Here is a 10,349-nt window from a genome sequence, read left to right as displayed (position 1 = left end):
AGTTTAAAGATATTCCATCCTGGATGTCTTCTTTAGAGAAGTGTCTATTCATGTTTTCTGCCCATTTCTTCACTGGGTTATTTGTTTTTCGGGTGTGGAGTTTGGTGAGCTCTTTATAGATTTTAGATACTAGCCCTTTGTCCGATATGTCATTTGCAACTATCTTTTCCCATTCCGTTGGTTGCCTTTTAGTTTTGTTGGTTGTTTCCTTTGCTGTGCAGAAGCTTTTTATCTTCATAAGGTCCCAGTAATTCATTTTTGCTTTTAATTCCCTTGCCTTTGGGGATGTGTCGAGTAAGAGATTGCTACGGCAACAGGCACATGAAAAGATGTTCAGCGTCGCTCCTTATCAGGGAAATACAAATCAAAACCACACTCAGATATCACCTCACGCCAGTCAGAGTGGCCAAAATGAACAAATCAGGAGACTATAGATGCTGGAGAGGATGTGGAGAAACGGGAACCCTCTTGCACTGTTGGTGGGAATGCAAATTGGTGCAGCCGCTCTGGAAAGCAGTGTGGAGGTTCCTCAGAAAATTAAAAATAGACCTACCCTATGACCCAGCAATAGCACTGCTAGGAATTTACCTAAGGGATACACGAGTACTGATGCATAGGGGCACTTGTACCCCAATGTTCATAGCAGCACTCTCAACAATAGCCAAATTATGGAAAGAGCCTAAATGTCCATCAACTGATGAATGGATAAAGAAATTGTGGTTTATATACACAATGGAATACTACGTGGCAATGAGAAAAAATGAAATATGGCCTTTTGTAGCAACGTGGATGGAACTGGAGAGTGTCATGCTAAGTGAAATAAGCCATACAGAGAAAGACAGATGCCATATGGTTTCACTCTTATGTGGATCCTGAGAAACTCAACAGGAACCCATGGGGGAGGGGAAGGAAAAAAAAAAAAAAGAGATTAGAGTGGGAGAGAGCCAAAGCATAAGAGACTGTTAAAAACTGAGAACAAACTGAGGGTTGATGGGGGGTAGGAGGGAGGGGAGGGTGGGTGATGGGTATTGAGGAGGGCACCTTTTGGGATGAGCACTGGGTGTTGTATGGAAACCAATTTGTCAATAAATTTCATATATATAAAAAATAATAAAAAATAAAAAATAAAGATATTCCATCCTGATTCCACTTTCTAGATATGAAAGTTAAGTACTTGATTCTATAATTTAGAGACACTGTTACAGGGACGAACTCTCCCTCACGTCTTCATTTTGGATTACAGAGAAGAGAATTCCAGCTGAGTCTTCTACTCTTGTGAGAGGAAGCTTCTGTACTTGTCTCTACCTTGCTATAGATTGAATGTTTGTAGCTCCCTGCCACACCAGCCCCAAAATTCGTATGTTAATTCCTAACACCCAGTGTGATAATGTTTGAAGGTGGGACCTTTAGAAAGTGATTAAGTCTTGAAGGTGGAACCCTCATGAGTGGGAATAGTGCCCTTATAAAAGAGACTCAGAGTGTGTCCTTGCCCTCTCCAACATATAAGGACCCAGAAAGAATATGGCATCTATGAACCAGGAAGCAGATCTTCACAAGACACCAAATATGCCTACATCTTTATCTTAGACTTCTCAGCCTCTGGAAGTGGAAAAAATAAATAAACTCCTGTTGTTCATAAGCCACCTAGTTTATGCTATTATGTTAAAACTGCTGGAGAGATTAAAACACACCACTTACTCTTTTCATCAATGGGAAAGTAGCTCTGAAGGCTGGCACTCCTATTAGACATGTCCCATGAATTAGAGTGAGGTTATTTTGTCTCAAGAGCAGATTAACAAGTTCCATTATTTTGCTCTAGCTCTACTCGGCAATTTCATCAAGACTTTCTGATAAAAACGCCATGAAGCAAATGACCTTGTAAGACCAGCCAAACCTCGGTCCTTGCTCTTGCAATATCTTTACCTGCCCCTATATTTGCAAGTCACTTTAATCCTCTGCAGAAGGGTTCATATCTTCAAAGTAGTAAGAAGCCTTAAAAACGTTGACCTCAAGTCTTAGATTTCTCAATTACGAATATGGAGACAATAATTCCTCAGATAAGTGTTAAGGAATAAAAGAGATCATATAAAGTGCTATGGAAACAATAAAGCATTCTATGAATACATGCTGCTAAGAATAATTTCCTCCATCTATAAAATAATGGGGTTGCCTAGTGCCTCAGAATGTGATCTTATTTGGAAAAAGGGTCATTGCAGATATAATTAGTTAAGATGAGGTCATACTAGAACAGGTGTATCCTTAATCCAATAGGAAAGGTATCCGTAGAAGAGGAGACAGATGCAGATAGAGGTGTATCATCTAAAACTATAAAAACACAAAGGGAGAAGACAGCCATGTTTTGGCAAAGACTAGTGGCAGAGATAAGTTTGCTGCTATAAGCCAAGGAATTCCTGAGGACACCAGAAGCTGGGAAAGTCAAAAAAACCTCCTTGTCTATAGGTTTTAGAGTGAGCATGGCTCTGCTGACACCTTGATTTTAGACTTACAGCCTCCACAAATGTAAAAAAGAAAAAGAAAGAAAAAGAAAAAAAAAAGCTAAAAACTGGTTTGAACAAAAGCATTTCTAAGGAACATTAAATTCTAACATTTTCTCCAACCCAGATCTGTCTTCTAAATCTCAGACCCTTAATCCAACTACTTAATTATGGACACAAATTAGGTAAGTATATAAATACTTAAATAAGCCACTTGACTCTTTTAGAGGTCCAAACTAAACATGTCCAAAAATAAACTCATTATCTTTCCTCCTATATTTTTGTCAATTTTCCCTATTTTGGTAAAATAACATGTCATCTACCCAATGACATAATTCAGCAACCAGGAAGTTTTCCTTGACTCTGCTCTCACCCTCAAATCCAATTAATCACAAAATGCTGACAATTCTTCCTCCTAAAGATCTTTGAAATTGGTCCTCAGTTCTCCATGTATACTGCCATTACCCTAGTACAAATCCCCATCATCTCTCAGGTGGACTACTGACGTCAATTCCCAACTACACTCCACATGTCATTATTTCCTTTCTTTAAATCCTTCACCATACTAGAAACTGAATGATCACTTTAAATTACGAATCTCTTTCTGTCAATCTGCTCAAAAACACACAGTATCCTGTGACTGTTAATATACAGTTCAACTCCTCAACATAACTAAGGAAGCCCTTGCCACATCCAATGCTTCTCTCCTTCTTCAGTCTTTCATCATACCCTCCCAGTGCATAATTTCTGTTCTCCTATTCTTCTGCTTTCCTGATTCCTTGAATACCTTGCCCACTTGCCTCACTTCCTTACCTTGATAGGTCATACTCAAATTTGAGTTCTCAGCTTCTACATTACTTTCTCATAGGAGACCCCTCTTGTTACCCCAACCCCCTTTTTTGAGTAGAATCCCTCATAATACATTCACTTAGTACTATGTAATTCTTTACAGCACGTTAAACATGTAATTAGTCAATTATGGGGTCATTTTCTTAACGATAAACTCATTCTTTGAAAGTAGAAAGTGTGTTTGCCTCAAAGTGGCTGTATCCCAATCATCCTGTGCTTGCCTAGCATACTTCAATGGAAGGAAGGATATCTTGCACATACTGCTGAACATGAACAAAACACATACAATCCAAACACAACACCAACAATGAAGATACCAACATGTTTCTCATTGGTGTCTGAGACTTTTTTCCTCCTTAGAAGTCAATGTGTATAGTAAAAATAAAGACATGACTTTTGTTTCTCCACAACTTTAAAGCCCCCTTGCATGTCAAGGATTTCCTGATTTTTATGGTCACCTACTAATAACTGAGTCCCTACTAACTATAACTACTTGTGTCATTTCAATAAAGCCCTTCCTGAATTTTTTTAAAAGCATAATGATATCTTTTTAAGGTTATGTATTTTTGATGGATTAAAAATAGCATACTAAAAATTATGAAAGGATTATCAAGAAATTCTTTGCTTCCAGTTATATTAGTTAAGGTAATACTAGCTAACCAACTCAAACATGTAGGATGGCTCAAACACAATAGTTTATTTCTTGGTCATATAAAGCCAATTTATTTTTTCTTCTGAGTATCAAGGACTTTCATCTCAACAGCAATGCAGGAAGTCCGAATTCCTCCTTTCTGTGACCCCATATACCTAAAATGTGGTTTCCCAGGCCACTGGGACAAGGTCTGCCAAAATGATAGAAGAAGAGGTTGGAAGATTATGTCAGAGTTCCACAAGCCAAACCTGAAAATGGAGCTTGTCACTTCTACTCTCATGACAATGGATAGATCATCAACACTCAGGCTATACCTGAGTGCAAAGGAAACTGGGAAATGTGGTTTAATTATGGGTCAAGAAGAGAAAATATGGTTTAGTTAAAAGCTCATCAGTCTCTACCACACCACTACCTCTCCAGTAAGATTTCTCATTGGTTTGTTCTCTACCCATTTCCTTTAATTCATTTTTCCTCAAAGGTTACTCTTATAAACTGACAATTCTGACCAATAGAAGATTTAAAGTATAATAACATAATTATTATGTACTGCATGCAATCTCAACATTTTAATACTTGTATAGTAATTTTGTCCTTAACAATAATTTCATGCAAATGAACGCACATCCTTCCCATTGTTAACTTTCTACTTATAATTCTTCCTTTCTAAAAAATAGGAAAGGGAAATAATCTTCATAGGTATATTTATAAAGAAGTGTAAAAACAAAGTTAGTAAGAGAATGACTTTAGCTTAAGAACTCTTCATTTCATAACAATTGCATAAAGAAACTTGAACAACACGACTTAATTTATGCACATGCTAAATGTGAATAATAAAATTAGCATTCAGTGACTGTCAGCTACACTTATCTGTATAGTAATATTCATTTGCATGAATTGAGAATCATTCTCCATTATTGATAGGAGAAAAAAGTGAAACAAAAAAAGGAAGATAAAGAGATTAATAAGTCTGTCAGAGTGACTATAATGGAGGAAATATGGATATTCAAGAAAGGCTTGATGTATCCACCTTACTTTTAAGCCAACTCTGATTGTACCTGAACACTGAAACTTGCTTCAAGGAAACTGCCAAAACCAATGTTTTTGACCCTCTTCAATCTCCCTTTTTCACATGGCCTACCCAGAATCCAGAAACCCTTCCAAAGTCCTAAAATATTTGGAGGTACTTTGAAATCTGCTATCTATGATAGCGCATGAAGGCAATGACAAAGAATCTCCCTATTCAAGAATTAGATCATAATTTAAAAGATAAACTATTAAAATTTCAAATACATACAAACATATAAACCTAAAAAGTCACAAATCACACAGAAGTGGTTATTCAAATGCAAGAGTAAACCAAAATATTAACTCAGACAAGATATTGTCTGTGATATATGACTGAGAGTTTGGAACATAAACATAGCAGTTAAGATAGGCATATAATGATAATTGAGTCAACTTGAAACATAACCAATTATACAGTAGCCTAAATAAGACTGTGGAAATAAATAGTAGAGAGATGGTCAATTTTGAACCACAAATAAACAAAGCTTAAATACTAGAGACTGGTTTTGAACAAGCATGACACAGAGAGAGGGTACCCTCAACCACTAATTTATGCACTCTGTTTCTGTTATTTATCACACTATTAACCTTGATGATTCTGTCCTCATCAAGTGGTCTTCTGATTGTAATTTAGTTTTCCGTGTAGCTCTTCCTAAAATAAGAGAATATGCTGGTTGGGCCATTTGACAGTCTTACTTCTCATTGTTCTTTAACAATTTGGTCCTAGATCCCTGGTAAAAATGACTCTGATCCTGAGAAATGGATGTACTCTTCATGTCCAATAAAAGCACATTTCTAATCCCAAAGAACAAGACAAAAAACCCCAGGTTGTGATTAATACAAACACAATACGTTCCATCTTGACACCATCAGGACAGCCTGTCATGTGATCAATATCCCTTCTTTACTACTGGCCTTTCATTTAAATTACAACAGTGTTTGGAACTTGCCAGGCAACACACCCAGTGTGTGAATATACCCAGTGAGCAGCATCCCCAAAGACACAAACTCAACAATAACAAAACTTCTGATCTATACCTCTAATTTGACAGGGTGAGTCCAGATTAAATTTATAATAAGGTTTATTTTCCACATTCTCCTTCCTGCCCTTTGATTAGTCAGTCCTTCTTTCTGGTCCCATTTATATGCCTTTTTTGGGTAGGGCCCTAAAACAAGTCTTTCTTTACACAATGACTTGTACAAATTTCAAAAATGGTTTTAATTATTTTTGAAAAGAGTAACATCTCATAGCTACATCAGGTTATCTTAACATCAAAGGGCTTTTCATTTTCCTGTATCTTTCCAACTGACTCTTGCTGAGTCCTATGGCAACAGGCCCACAATTCAAACCTCAGGAGACTACACAAAAAACCAGAACCATGAATGGCTTAGTAGGAAACTGTAAACTTAGAGAGAATATAATAGGCATTCTGTCTCTGATCCTTTAACCACAAAGAAGCAGATTTTGTATAATAGGAGATAAAATGAATATTAAGATTCACTATTACTTTATATACTGATTAAAAGAAAATGCTAATTAAATCATGACACATTACTGATTGCAAGATGAATCCTCATTTCAAGGAATTAAAATATAAACCTAGAATTAATGACCTACAGTATTAGCTTTTATTGGTTTTTTTTTTTTATTTTTTTTTTCAACGTTTATTTATTTTTGGGACAGAGAGAGACAGAGCATGAACGGGGGAGGGGCAGAGAGAGAGGGAGACACAGAATCGGAAACAGGCTCCAGGCTCTGAGCCATCAGCCCAGAGCCCGACGCGGGGCTCGAACTCACGGACCGCGAGATCGTGACCTGGCTGAAGTCGGACGTTTAACCGACTGCGCCACCCAGGCGCCCCAGCTTTTATTGGTTTTTACTGAGTTCCAAACTCACTAAGGTTAACATCAAACCCAAGGCACCATTTCTTGAGCAGATGTGATGCAGGGAGAGGATTTCAATAGGCCAGAGTTATCGTAAAAAGACATTTCCAGGGGCACCTGGATGGCTTAGTCTGTTGAGCGTCTAACTCCTCTTTCAGCTCAGGTCATAACCCCAAGGTCGTGGGATCAAGCCCTGGTTGGGCTCCACACTGGGCATAGAGCCTACTTAAGATTCTTCCTTTTTCTCTCGCTGCCCCTCTACCCCACTTGTGTTCCCTCTTTCCCTCTCTCTAAAAAAAGAAAAAAAAGTAATAAATAAAAAGGCTATCTCATATCCTGCCTGGAAGGTTGTGATCTAACTGCTACAAATTACATAAACTTCCTCCACCAACATTTTTATCCAGAATATTTTAAGTTCTCTACAATCAGTATCTCTTCTAAAGTTTCATTTAAATCCATCTCATCCATACAAGGACACGTTGGGGGGGGGGGGGTGATGACCAAGTTCACTCTCGTTATGATGATGGCCCGATGGTCATACATATATGTCAAAACTTATCAGATTGTACACTTGAAATATATGCATTTTACTGTATGTCCATTAAACTGTCAAAGCTGTTTTTAAAGATAAAGACTGTTCAGTCCTGGAGAAAATGCAACCTATCTAGTCCAATGAACTTTCTTTAGGGGTTGATAGTCAAGTAGAGAAGACAATCACATAAACAAATTATTACACTACAATAAAAGATCTGAAAAAGCACTGGGGATCTAGCAACTAGCTGTAGACAAATATCTGGACTTGGAGTTCAAAGATAGCATCCTAGAGGAAACAATGCCTCTGGTAAGTCTCAAAGTGAAATAATGGTTTATCTCAAAACAGTAAACAGAAAAAAGGAAGAATTAGTCCTCTCTAACTTAACTTTTGTTGATTGGTTACCTTCAGAGTATTAAAAGAAATTTTCAATCATATCTGCTCCATAACATCTGCTTATAAGAAACGTTCAACAACTTCTGTCCTTTGCACAAATATACTTATTTCCTTTTCTATTTTTAGATTTCAGGGTTTTTTTTTTAATTTTTTTTAATTTGAGAGACAGACAGCACGAGCGGGGGAGGGGCAGAGAGCGAGGGGGGGGAGAGGGGAGGGGGGGGAGAGAGAGAGAGAGAGAGAGAGAGAGAATCCCAGTCTCCATGCTATCAGTGTAGAGCTTGATGTGGGGCTTGAATCCACAAAACCGAGATCATGATCTGATCCAAAACCAAGAGTTGGACAGTTAACCGACTGAGTCAGCCAGATGCCACCTCAGTCTTAAGTGTTTTTGCCTATGGATAAAGTATACATGATAACAAACTGTGCACGGACTATATGAAAACTTAACAGAAAATTTTTAGTATCTAGTGGATTTAGCAGCAACAAATTGAGAAGTCATATTTAGGCATACATAGAGGAGATACCTGCGGCTGACTTTAGAGGTTACCTGATGACCATGTATTTGGTAGAGGTCCTTGGGGAAATTCTTTTACATTAGGTCCTGGGTCCTAAGTACTATGTTGTAATAACCTAATTCCTTAAATAGTGGAAAGTATGTACACTTTATATGTAAACCTAGTAACTTGCTAGCAATACTACAGTATGAGTTTAGTCATCAATGCTGCATTTGGCATCTAAGTGCATGACTATCTTACATCTATGTGTTCTAAAAGGACTAGTAGTTCCAATTTCTGTCTACCTGGTCATTCCTGACATGTCTGAGTACAAAACTGCATTAGTTCCAGAGGGCTGCCATGACAAAACACTACAAGGTGGGTGGCTTAAAATAAGAGAAATGCATTCTTCCAAGGTTATGGAGTCTAGGAGTAAAAAATGAAAATATCATTTGGGCTAGGCACCCTCTGAAGACACTAGGGAAGAATCCTTCTTCCCTCTCTCTGCTGTTGGTGGTTTCTAGGAATCCTTGGCATTCCCTGGATTATAGATGTTTCCCTCCAATGTCCACCTCCTTCACAGGACCTTCTCTTCTGTGTTTATGTGTGTGTCTGTGTCTTCAGATGGTCATTTTATAAGAATGCCAGTCTTTGGACTAAGGGTCCATCCTAATTCAGTATGACCCCATCTTAACAAATTACATCTGCAAAGACACTATTTCTAAGTGATTACATTCTGAGGTTCTGGGTAGACGTGAATTTGGAGGGACACCATTCAATCCAGTATAGTCCACCTTTGGCCCCCCAAAGTTGTATCTGTCCTGTAATAAAAAAGAAAACACTCACCTCATTTCATATCTTCAACAGTCTTAAACCATTCTAGTATTAACTCTAAATACAAGTATCTCATCTAAAAACCAAAACAAAGAATTCTATATCTGTCAACAAAATCATCTGATTCAGGAACATCTGGGTGGCTCAGTCACGTGAGCTTCCAACTCTTGATTTCAGCTCAGGTCATTATCCTAGGGTCAGGGGATTGAGTTGTGCATCATGCTCTGCACTGAGTGTGGAGCCTTCTTGGGATTCTCTCTCTCTTTCTCTGCCCTTCTACCATTCATGAGCTCTCTCTCTCTCTCTCTCTCTAAAATAAAAAAATAAATCAATAAATCATCTGAATCAGCTACAGGTGAGACTCTGAGTATTGCCCATCCCGAAGCAAAATTTCGCTCCATCTGTGAACCTGTGAAATGTAAAAACCAACTATCCTTTCCCAAAATACAATGATGCGACACGCATAAGATATTTTTATTCCAAAAGGGAGAAACTGGAAGGCACAAAGGGGCCACAGCTCCCAAAGAAGTCCAAAATCCAGCAGAGAAAATCTTATTTGGCTTTAAGGCCTGCAAGTAATTCTTTGTTTTGATGCTATGTCCTCTGGGTCCTCCAGGGAAACTTTGATCATTAATTTGGAAGTCATTTTTCAATCACAGATGAAGATTTTCAAATTGGTAATAATTTTAAAATATGAAAAATAGTCCTTCATTTGCATAAAATAAATACCTGATTTACCTGACCAAATTCAGAACAATGTAATATAATTTATATCTCTATAATTTTTTGTTATTCAAAACAAGAAGAAAATTATAAAAACACTTGGCAAGCTGAATTTTCTACACTAATATATATTTCTTCTCTTTTATCTTTAGTACTATAAAGAATTGCAAAACCCCAAATCTTTATCTAAGCATCTGGTATCTCTTTTCCAAACACATTTAATAAATTGCAAAAATGTAACAGAACCTTGCTGTCACCTTTAAGTACCCTGGGGCTAGAAATCTAATTCTGTCACCTAGCACTAGAATAGCAGAACCTTATATTGTTAAGGACAAATTTAATGAACTGAAGCATTAATATACGATAGCACCTAAAATTATAGCATCAAATGAAATGGAAAATAACTTATTTATAGCTCTGCT

Source organism: Lynx canadensis, chromosome A1 (assembly GCF_007474595.2).
Source record: "Lynx canadensis isolate LIC74 chromosome A1, mLynCan4.pri.v2, whole genome shotgun sequence".
Lineage (NCBI taxonomy): Eukaryota > Metazoa > Chordata > Mammalia > Carnivora > Felidae > Lynx > Lynx canadensis.
Note: the sequence above shows the minus strand (reverse complement) of the source record.